Here is a 12,204-nt window from a genome sequence, read left to right as displayed (position 1 = left end):
GCGCTTAACAGATACCAACGTTATTATTGTTAGGAGTGGAATGGGTAGGCCTCTGCTTGACCCTCCCTCCCATAGCCGAGAGTGATAGAGGACTGGAAACTCTCCAGGGGCCATCCTAAGAGGGGTTCAACAGCCTTACCGTTGGCTTTAAAGCACCCAATCACCTTGTCTCCCCCTACTTTACCTCAGTATTCCCTACTACAGCCCAGCCCACGCACTTGGCTCCTCTGAGGCCAACGTACTCACCGGACCTCAATCTCCTCCGTCTCGCTGCCGACCTCTCGCCCGCCTCCTTCCCCTGGCTTGGAACTCCCTCCCCCCTTTGTATCTGACAGAGCGCTGTACTGAACGCTCTGGAGAGTACACTATAACCGTCTAGCAGGTTGGACGCGTTCCCTGTCTCCCATGGGGCTCACGCTCTTCTCCCCATTTTACAGATGAGGGAGCTGAGGCACAGAGAAATGAAGTGACTTAAGGTGTGATTTTCTTTCAGACTGGGAGCCCCACAAGGGACAGGAAACATGTTAAACTCCCACCTGTGCATCTTCTCCCAGTGTCTGCACACGGTAAGCACTTGAGAAATGCTATTAGTACTGGTCAGTAAACCTGTCTATCCGCTCTCTTACATTGTACTTTTCCCGGCACTTGGTACAGTGCTCTGCACACAGTAAGCGCTCAGTACGTATGACTGATATCGCTACCCCAACTAATAATGATGATGACATTTGTTAAGCACTTAGTAAGTAAGTGCTAAGCCCTGCCCCAAGCGGTGGTGTAGATTCAAGATAATCAGGTGGGACAAAGTCCCTGTCCCACAAGGGGCTCACAGTCTAAGTGGGAGGGCGAACGGGTATTTCATCCCCCTTTTGCAGATGAGGAAACTGAGGCCCAGAGAAGTTAAATGACCTGCCCAAGGTCACCAGCAGGCACATGGCAGAGCAAGGATTCAAAAGACTCCCAAGCCCGGGCTCTTTCCGCTAGGCCATGCCACTCCCTACTCCCATAAGCCATCTCTGAATCCATCCCAGCTCCGCCACTTGTCTGCTGTGTGACCTTGGGCAAGTCACTTCACTTCTCTGTGCCTTAGTTCCCTCCTGGGCAAAATGGGGACTGAGACTGTGAGTCCCGTGTGGGACAGTGATTGTGTCCAACCAAGGTATTTGCTTGCCTCCACTTGCTTAGTACGATGTCTGGCACATAGTAGGTGCTTAACGGGTACCACAATTATTGTTATCATCCATCCCGGTAGTAGGGAGATGCTAAGTTCTAAAGTGACTTAGATGGGACCTGGGTCACTGGAAAGTCCGATTACTATAATTGATTCCATTATCAAATATGGTAATCTCCGCACTACCAACAGTTCAGGCAGACGGACAGTAGCGTCCAGCGTTCTTATAAGAAGAGTGGGGAGATAGAGTTACGTGATGCAAGCCCAGAGTACTTAATATTAGAAACCACTGATGATTATTTGGTATTATGGGCTTCTTTCAGTTTGAGCCAGAGAGTACGGTCATCTGAAAACTCCCCATGAAGAGCAAGAAATAGGTCTTGGGAAATGAGGAACAAGAGTGTCTCAAACTCTTATTTATGTCACAGACGCTCACATAAACATACAGGGCATACTTTGAGGTTTTTACTGAGGTATATGTACTACATATTATATGTAATGTGTGTAGGTGCGTGTTTTGAAGATTTATTTGTGGTATTATGACTATTCACTTTGATAGAGTTGATATTTTAGCGGAGAAGCAGCATGGCCTGGTGGATCAAGCATGGACCTGGGAGTCAGAAGGACATGGGTTCTAATCCCGGCCCCGCCACTTGTCTGTTGTGTGACCTTGGGCAAGTCACTTTGCTTCTCTGTGCCTCCGTTCCCTCATCTGTAAAATGGGGGTTAAGACTGTGAGTGCCATATGGAACAGGGACTCTGTCCAACCTGGTTTGAGAAGCAGCGTGGTTTAGTGGAAAGAGCATGCGCTTGGGAGTCGGAGGTCATGGGTTCTAATCCCAGCTCCACCACTTGTCAGCTGTGTGACTTTGGGCAAGTCACTTCACTTCTCTGTGCCTCAATTACCTCACCTGTAAAATGGGGATTAAGACCGTGAGCCTCACGTGGGACAACCTGTTAACCTTGTATCTCCCCCAGAGCTTTGAACAGTGCTTGGGCATAGTAAGTACTTGAAAAATACCATTATTATTATTATTCATTCATTCAATCCCATTCAATGAGTGCTTACTGTGTGCAGAGCACTGTACTAAGCACTTGGGAATTTTTATTTGCTTGCATCTGCCCCAGTGCTTAGTACAGTTCTTGGCACATGGTAAGTATATAATAAATATCACGGTTGTTATTATTATTATCAGGGTCGCACACTCCCTGCCCACATGGAGTTTATAGTCTAGAGGGGAACATTGTACTCAACAACACTGGTTCTGCCCAAGTCAAAGAGATGGCAGAGTTAGAAATGAGGAAAAAAAGTGAAGAGAGAAGCAAATGGTTGAAAGAAGACGAGAGATGGACGGCAGAAATAAAGCCTAATCTCACCTCAGGGATTCCCACTAGGCCAGGGGGCAAGAATCACTGGGCTCTTTGCCTCTGAAGGAGCTTTCAGAGTTGTTGCAGAAGCACTTCTTCTCTTCCTGCAGTTACGGAGAGGGAGGGGTTGGGAGACAGCCGAAGGAGTGAGAGGATACCCTCGCCGCCCCCCACTTCTTCCTGGCTTAGGGACACCAGTTCCTACCTCATCTCGCTACTCTCTTCTACAGCCCAACCCTCATTCGTTGTTCCTCTAATGCCAACCTTCTCGCTGTACCTCGGTCTTTCCTGTGCCGCCGCTGACCCCTGGCCCTTGTCCCGCCTCTGGCCTGAAACGCCCTCCCTTCTCAAATCCGACCGACAGTTACTGTCCCAAATTCAAAGCCTTATTGAAGGCACATCTCCTCCAGGAGGTCTTCCCAGATAGCACCTCCCCTTTCCTCTTCTCTCACTCCCTTCTGGGTCTCACTGACTTGCTCCCTTTGTTCTCCTCCCCTCCCAGCCCCGCAGCACTTAGGTACCTATCTGCCATTTATTTATTCGTATTGATGACCGGCTCCCTTCCTCTAGACTGTAAACTCGTTTGGGGCAGGGAATGTGTCTGTTTAGTGTTAGATTGTACTCTCCCAAGAGCTTAGTGCAGTGCTCTGCACACAGTAAGCGCTCATTCAGTATGATTGAACGAATGAATGAATTTGTTAGGACCCATTTTTCCCCATTCCCAATCCTGTGCTCTTTCCACTGGGTCACATTGCTTCCAGATAGGCCAACCGGTTTCTTTTTATTTGTTTAAAAATGGTAATTGTTAAGCACTTACGATGTTCTGGGCACTGTACTAAGCATTGGGATAAGTACAAGATAATCGGGTTGGACACAGTCCCTATCCCACATACCTTAATCCCCATTTTACAGAGGAAGTGACTGAGGTGCAGAAAAGTTAAGTGACTTTCCCAAGGTCACCCAGCAGACACGTGGCGGAACTGGGATTAGAACCCAGATCCCCCGACTCCCGGTCGCGTACTCTTTCAACCAGGCCACGCTGCTTCTGTGCCAGCAGGGCGATCCAGTCCCTTCCACCTCTTCCCCTTTCCTCCTTCCTCGTATTCTGCCTTTACCATCTATTGCGTTGGCCTTATTTGCTGTGAAATAAGGCAAGGGGATCGTGGGACCCGTGGAACGCGAGGCCTAGCGCGCCTTCTTTTTGGGAAGAGGAAACGCCCTCGAACCGGTCCTTCAGCCGGCCCTGCAAAATGTCAGGAGAGTTGTTAAATGACAATTGGGAGTGCGTCCCTAATGGAAGTTCTTAACTAATTGAAAAGCGACCATGTGAATCATTTGGGGATGCCGTCTTCATTAAGCTCCGTCAGGGAACGGGAGATCCGGGAAGTAGAAATAGCGGCTCGGCCGGGATTGCTGTCAGGGAGGGAATTAGGGTGTTTAGCACTCTGTAGATTCTCAATGAATACTTGACTGATTGACCGTTTATCTGCTAATGATTGTCAGAGTTACCCTCCTAGAATTGGAGGACAGGGTTGGCTGAGTAAGAAGAGGAACTATTGATGGAGGAGTCTAAGAACGTGAGAAAAACATAAAACACGAGTAGACTAACGTGGCCCTTCCAGTTCAGGGGTCTGTCACTGACAGGGATTTAATCCTGGCTCTGCCCCTTTGCTGGGTGTGTGACCTTGGGCAAGTCCCTTCACTTCTCCGGGCCTCGGTTCCGTCATATGTAAAATGGGGATCGAGACTGTGAACTCCACGTGGGCTGGGGACTGAGTCCAACCTGGTTTTCTTGTATCCACCCAAGCGCTTAGCGTAGTGCTAACCATTTAGTACAGTGCTCTGCACACAGACAGCGCTCAATAAATCCTATTGAAGACGTGTGCACGAGCCTCGTTCGGTGCTCGGCGAGCAGCAGACGCAGTAGTTCATTGTCTGCCTAGAAGGCGCCACTGTCGATGAAGTTCGCATGTGAGTATGTGTGTGTGTGTGTGTTTGGGGGGGGGGGTGGCGGGGGTGAGAGAAAGAATTGTTCCAGGAGGGACCCACAATCCTGGCCACATTGTGCACCAAAAAAGCGGTCCCTTATTGTGTCGTCATGTTTGACAACCTCTTTGGCATCCTTGTCTCTCATACTTTTGGCTCACAAAGAGCCACTCCTTTCTTGGTCATTAAAATTGTGGTACTTCTTAAGCGCTTACTATGTGCCAAGCACACGCGACCTTGGGTAAGTCATTTCCCCTCCTCTGTGCTTCATCCGCAAAATGAGGATCGATCCCCCTTGCCCCTCCTACTTAGTCTGTGAACCCCATGTGGGACCTGACTATCTCGCATCTACCCCAGCGCTTAGTACAGCATTTGGCATATAGTAAGGGCTCGAACAGACACAAGGTAATCTAGGCCCCGTTTGGAACTCAGAGCCCGGAAGCGACCCCTCCCTCCTCCCAAGTCTGCTCTTCCTTGCCCTTTTCCTCCATCCCAAGAACTCCAGGGACAACTCAGTGGATGTTTGGCTTCAGATAAAAGTCAGCTGCTTAAACAGCTGACGGGCTCTCCCTGGGAAAACTCCTAATGAGCAGAGGCTACTGAGAATAGACGCTGGCAAGAGACTATTACAGATACTAATAATAACGTTAAGCGACTAACCGAGCAGGGATGATAGAAGGTGTCAGGAACAAAGGGAGTTGTTTAAGGAGAACAAGAAGTATTTAAGAGACGCGGGCACGGATTAGGGAAAGAAGAGTCCTGATGGGGAAAAAAATACATAATTAGGCTGATTATTAAAAGAGGAGTGACTGAGCCCGGCTAAGTGATGTAAAAATAATGAGCTAAACACTTGAATTTGTGTATTATTTCTTTTGCGCTCAACTCCCGGGTGCTCTCTTGCAGACAGGGAACGTGACTGCCAACTCTGCTGTACTTCGAATAGTGCTGTGCATACAGGAAGCGCTCAATACATACCACTGATTGAGGGATTAATCTTATTGCAGCAGAGAGGTCTGGAGAAGCAGCAGGAGCACAGGGATGGCACAAGAAAGTCTTGGGGTCATGGTGAGGAAATGGGAAGGGTCCGGAGGTGATGGGCAGAACAACTTTGAAGTTGTGAGAGTGAAAGAATATGAAGGGAGAAGCAGTGAGGCCTAGTGGTAAGTGCACAGGCCTGGGAGGCGGAGGACTTGAGTTCTAATCCTGGCTATGCTGTTTACCTGTTGGGTGCCCATTTTTCTCTCTGGTTTTTATTTTAAGCTCATTGCAGGCAGAAAATGTGTCTACCAACTCTGCTGTGTTGTAATAATGTTGGTATTTGTTAAGCGCTTACCATGTGCAGAGCACTATTCTAAGCGCAGGGGTGGATACAGTGTAATCAGGTTGTCCCACGTGAGGCTCCCAGTCTTAATCCCCGTGTTACAGATGAGGGAACTGAGGCCCAGAGAAGTTAAGTGACTTGCCCACAGTCACACAGCTGACAAGTGGCAGAGCCGGGATTCGAACCCATTGCACTCTCCCAAGCACTTAGAACAGTGCTTTACACAGTAAGTGCTCAATAAATACCACCAATTTTTTTTTTAGTTTGTTATGTGCTGGGTCACACAGTAAGTGCTTAACAAATACCGTAACAGAGTGGACTCCTCTGTAAAATAAGGATTAAGATAGTGAGCCCCCTGTAGTACGCGGAAGGCGTCCAACCTGATTAGCTTGTACTTACTCCAGCGCTTAGTAAAGTGCCTAGCGTATGGTAAGCGCTAAACAAATATCATTAAAGGGAAAAAGTCCTTACCCCCCGCGGGCGCTGTGAAACCCCCCACGCTCAGCAGTTAGTTTACTTATTCTAATGCTTCACCTACTTGTAATTTATTTTAATGTCTGTCTCCCCCCACTAAATTAAAACCTCCTCCAGGGCAGGGATCATGTCTACTAACTCTATCATTCTCTCCCAACGATGTAATGCTAATAGTGCTAATGATAATTACCGTTGGTGGATTGATTGGAGGGGAATTTTGAGGCCTGTGTGCTCTGAGTTGTCGAAGGGAAGTCCAATGGAGAATCCTGAAGATGGCAAGAAATAATGGGTGGGAAAGAGGGTGAGGGGTCTGGCTGGTAGATGCAGGTATCATTCAAGTTTGCGGTAATTAGGAGCACATACATAATAGGGGAGAGAGAGAGGAAGAGAGAAAAAAGGAAGAGAAGGAGAGAGGGAGAGAGAGGACTAGGAAGAGGGGGAGAGAGGGAGAGTGGGTGAGAGGAAAAGAGGGAGGAAGAGGGAGCGGGTGAGAGAGAAAGAAAGGAAGAGGGGGAGAGAGAGAGAGAGGGAGATGGAGAAGGAGCGACAGGGGGGAGAGAGAAGGAAAGAGGGAGAGAGCTAGAGAAAAATAGACCAAGCCGGGAGAGAAAAGAAAAGGGTGTGGGTGAAAGGAAGAGAGAAAGGCAGAGGAAGAGAGGGGGACAGAGGGAGAGGAGAAGGAAAGAAAAGGAAGAGGGGGAGAAAGAGTGAGACAGGAGGAGAGAGAGCAAAAAAGTAAAGAGAAGTTAGCTGTAGTGGCTGTCTATAGTTATGGGCAGGGCAGAGGGAAATGAAAACCTTCCTTAGCTGCAAATCTCTTTCTTTAGGCTCTCACTCTCTTCTTTCAAGTAAGAGCTCCAAAGTTCAGTTTAATCAAGCTGTTTCCCCGCTTGCATAATGATAATGCTCAGAGCTCAAGAGATACACGATTTCAGGTGATCTGGGGAATCTTCCTGATCAAAACCATACATCCCCTCTTCTTCGGCAACAACAAAAATGACACGTGAAAGAGGGAATTCTGCATCACATTAAGGAGCAGGAGAAAATTGGCAGCATCGTTTGAAATTCACAGGTAGAGCAAACCCAGCCGGCAGCCCTAATGGGAAAGTTTTTAATTTGATAGTTTATATTCCGTTAACGTTTCTCATCCATCAGACTGGAGGTATACAATCGCGAACTGCCACAGTTTGCATTTGCTGAGATGGAGCGCTGAGATGCATGCGAAAGTATTCCCCGATATTCAGCAAACAAGAAATGACGAAGGGGATGGGAGGTGGCGAGGGAATCGAAGGGGAAGGAAAGCAATTTTGATGGGGAGGCTGATTCTCGTAGTGACACTTCCCTAGGTCTCGCTTCGAGTTCACTGAAAGCAGCGTTTACCGATCACCGGCTTGGGGCAGAGCACTGTTCTAGGTGCTCTGGGCGTGCAATGCGAGACGCTACCCTTACCCTCTGGTTGCTCACAGTCTAATGGAGAAGGAGATCATCATCTTCATAATAATAATAATGTTGGTATTCGTTAAGCACTTTCTATATGCAGAGCACTGTTCTAAGCGCTGGCGTAGATACAGGGTAATCAGGTTGTCCCGCGGGAGGCTCACAGTTGATCCCCATTTTACAGATGAGGTAACTGAGAAGTGAAGTGACTCGCCCGCAGTCACACAGCTGCCAAGTGGCAGAGCTGGGATTCGAACCCATGACCTCGGACTCCCAAGCCCGGGCTCTTTCCACTGAGCCAGGCTGTTTCTCAGCATCATCATCATGATGTGTGGTTTTTCACCATCAGCGATGGCATTAATTTATTTTTTTTTACGGCATTAAGTGCTCACTTTGTGCCAGGCACCGTAATAAGCGCTGGGGTGGATGCAAGGTAATCGGCTTGGACATAGTCCCTGCCCCGCCTAGAGCTCATGGTCTTGATCCCCGTTTTACAAATGTGGTAACTGACAGAGAAGTGAAGTGACTCACCCAAGGTCCCACAGCAGACAAAGTGGCGGAGCTGGGATTAGAACCAGCATCCTCTGATTCCCGAGCCCGGGCTCTTCCCGTTAAGCCAGTGTGAGTAAGCTAACATTGGACAGCCATAGACAGAGGTGACACAATATTTTATGACTGCAGTAACGCAAACCTTCTGACAATTTAGTGTCAATAATAGTAATAAAAATTGTGGTGTTTTTCAAGTGCTTACTAAGTTTCAGGAGCTGTACTAAGTGCTCAAGTGGATTCAAGCTAAGTAGGTTGGACCCAGTCCCTATCCTCCATAGGGTTCACATTCTTCATTCCCATTTTACAGATGAGGTAACTGAGGCCCAGAGAAGTTAAGTGACTTGTCCAAGGTCACACCGCAGCTACGTGACAGAGCCGGTATTAGAACTCAGGTCCTTCTGACTACCAGGCTGGTGTTCTATCCAATAGGCGACGCTTAGTACAGTGCTCCGCCCACGGTAAGCGGTCAATAAATGGTGTGGTAGATAGAGCACGAGCCTGGGAGTCAGAAGGTCATGGGTTCTAATCCCGACTCGGCCACTTGTCTGCTGTGTGACCTTAGGCAGGTCACTTCACTTCTCTGGGCCTCAGTTCCCTCATCTGTAAAATGGGGATTGATACCGTGAGCCCCACATGGGACAGGGACTGTTTCCTCGTATCCACCCCAGCGCTTAGCACAGTGCCTGGCACATAGTAAGTGCTTAACGAATACCATAATTATTAGGGAAGCAGCGTGGCTCAGTGGGATGAGCACGGGCTTGGGAGGCGGAGGTCACAGGTTCGAGTCCCAGCTCTGCCACTTGTCAGCTGTGTGACCGTGGGCAAGTCACTTCACTTCTCTGGGCCTCAGTTCCCTCATCTGTAAAATGGGGATGAAGACTGTGAGCCTCACGTGGGACGACCTGATGACCCTGTATCTCCCCCAGCGCTTAGAACAGTGCTCGGCACATAGTAAGCACTTAACAAATACCGACATTATTATTATTATTATTGAGAAGCAGAGTGGCTTAGTGGAAAGAACATGGGCTCGGGAGTCAGAGGTCATGGGTTCTAATGCCGGCTCCACCACTTCTCAGCTGTGCGACTGTGAGCTGTGTAAGAGAAGTCACTTAACTTCTCTGTGCCTCAGTTACCTCCTCTGTATAATGGGGATTAAGACTGGGAGCCCCAGTGGGACAACCTGATTATCCTGTAGCTCCCCCAGTGCTTGGAACAGTGCTTGGCACATAGTAAGCACTTAAGAAATACCATCATCATTATTATTACTATTACCGTTGACAGATTGAAGGCATCTCAGCTGAATTCTGGGAGACCATCAGGGCGGGCAGACCAGAGCATGGCACGCTGAAATCAACAAGTCATCTGCTCCTTTTGAAGGGGCACCTCAAGAGCATCTTGAGGCAGAGGGGCGAAAGGAGAAAAAGGGCCAGGTGTCGTGAACAACTAACGCCACGGCGCAAAAAGCAGCGTGGCTCAGTGGAAAGAGCACGGACTTTGGAGTCAGGGCTCATGAGTTCGAATCCCGGCTCTGCCACTTGTCGGCTGTGTGACCGTGGGCGAGTCACTTCACTTCTCTGGGCCTCAGTTCCCTCATCTGTAAAATGGGGATGAAGACTGGGAGCCCCACGTGGGACAACCTGATTCCCCTATGTCTACCCCAGCGCTTAGAACAGTGCTCGGCACATAGTAAGCGCTTAACAAATACCAACATTATTATTAAAAAGGAATCATCTTTAGCGGTCTGTAATATGGCTGGCACGGGGGGGCCATATTGGCCCTCTCAGATTCACCTGCTAAGAACAGTGCTTTGCACATAGTAAGTGCGTAACAGATGCCATCATTATAATCATTACGGACCCACTGGTTAAACACCCCAGTCAGTGACCTATTCTTTGGGCGTGAAGGACGACATAATCTCTCTCTGCCTCTCTCTCCTTCCCTGTCTCTGTAGAAGACACTATGATGGTATTTGTTAAGCGCTTCCTACGTGCCAAGCACCCTCCCCCGACCTCAAGGAGATCATGCGTTTGCCAGCTTTCCTCATTCCACTCTAAGCTCTTGAGGTCAGGAGTCGTATCTTCTAACGCACAGAGACAGAGATGGCGGACGACTGGTAAACCCAGACAGCACGCGTACAGTGGCAACCAGAGGAAGGGTGGGGAAGAAAGGAATTGGGGACATTTGGAGGGAAAGGGAGTTTCATAAAAAGGCAACCAAGTGAACGTTGGACAGAAATACGAGCGCTGAGAGGAGCGGTTAAACTTGGCCAAAAGAAAGAGCGTAAGCCGAGATGTAGCGGGCCAGTAATAGCCACGTATACGTGAAGTGGCTTTATGTATGAATATGAATTTGAATGTTGCTGAGGAGACAGTGGCAGCAGGCCAACTAAATTCTAAAGTTTTGTGTATGCCTGTTTTATTTAGCATTGTAATTAGATAATTATATCAACATTCTGGAAGTGTTTGTATTTACTGAGAGCATGGAGGAGCGGGGAGGGCCTTCTTTGGGCTTTTATGCTAAAGATGAATTCTTTGACATGACTAAATGATCTCCGCCGAAGTCATCTGCACCGGTGTCCGTCGACGACTTGGGCTGTGTTTGATTACCTTTCCAGGTTTGATAGTTTAGTTACCGCATTGCAGCTGATCAAAATGAGTTGAATGAGTGGTACCTCCCTGCCCCGAGTGTTTCTGCAGGGGATTGCATTAGTTGCATTTATCAGTTTTAAATCATTTCAGATTTTTCAGTTCAGATTTAGTGATGTGCAAGGTTTGGTTTTTTTTCTTTGGAAAAAACCCCATTTTTTTTAATGGGGGTCAGAAGTACCTGTGTTCTAATTCTGGCTCTGCCGCTTGTGTCCTGGGTGACCTTGGGCAAGTCACTTTACTGTTCTGTGCCTCCGTTACCTCATCTGTAAAATGGGGATTAAGATTGTGAATCCCACAGGGGACAGGAACTGTGCCCAAAGCCGATCAGTGTGGCTTAGTGGAGAAAGCCCCGGTTTGCGAGTCAGAGGTCATGGATTCTAATCCCAGCTCCGCCACTTGTCAGCTGTGTGACTTGGGGCAAGTCACTTAAATTCTCTGTGCCTCAGTTACCTCATCTGTAAAATGGGGATTAAGACTGTGAGCCCCACGTGGGACAACCTAAGCTTGTATCTATCCCAGCACTTAGAACAGTGCTTGGCACGTATTAAGTGCTTAACAAATACCATCATTATTTATTATTAGTTATCTAGCCCAGGGCTTAGTAAACTGCCTGGCACCTAATGATAATAATCATAATCATAATAACTGTGGTGAAGCAGCGTGGCTCAGTGGAAAGAGCATGGGCTTTGGAGTCAGAGGTCATGGGTTCGAATCCCGGCTCTGCCACTTGTCAGCTGTGTGACTGTGGGCAAGTCACTTCACTTCTCTGTGCCTCAGTTCCCTCATCTGTAAAATGGGGATGAAGACTGTGAGCCCCACGTGGGACAACCCGATTCCCCTGTGTCTACCCCAGCGCTTAGAACAGTGCTCTGCACATAGTAAGCGCTTAACAAATACCAACATTATTATTATTATTATTTATTAAGTGTTTACTATGTGTCAAGCACTATTCTAAGCACCGGGTAGATACAATATCATCAGGTGCCACATGAGGCTTGCATTGCAAGTAGGAGGGAGGACAGATATTGAATTCCCATTTTCCAGATGAGAGAACTGAGGTCCAGGGAAGTGAAATGACTGCCCTAGGTCACACGGCTGACAAGTGGCAGAGCCGGGGTTAGAACATAGGTCCTCTGAGGCCCAGGCCTCTGCTCTTTCCCCTGGACCCAATGCCTCTCACAGGACCTGCTGGTTTCCTTTTTCTCCCCTTCTCCCCGGGTCTCTCACATGCCTACTTCAGTTCCACCCAGCCT

The sequence above is a fragment of the Ornithorhynchus anatinus genome, chromosome 19 (assembly GCF_004115215.2).
Source record: "Ornithorhynchus anatinus isolate Pmale09 chromosome 19, mOrnAna1.pri.v4, whole genome shotgun sequence".
NCBI lineage: Eukaryota > Metazoa > Chordata > Mammalia > Monotremata > Ornithorhynchidae > Ornithorhynchus > Ornithorhynchus anatinus.
Note: the sequence above shows the minus strand (reverse complement) of the source record.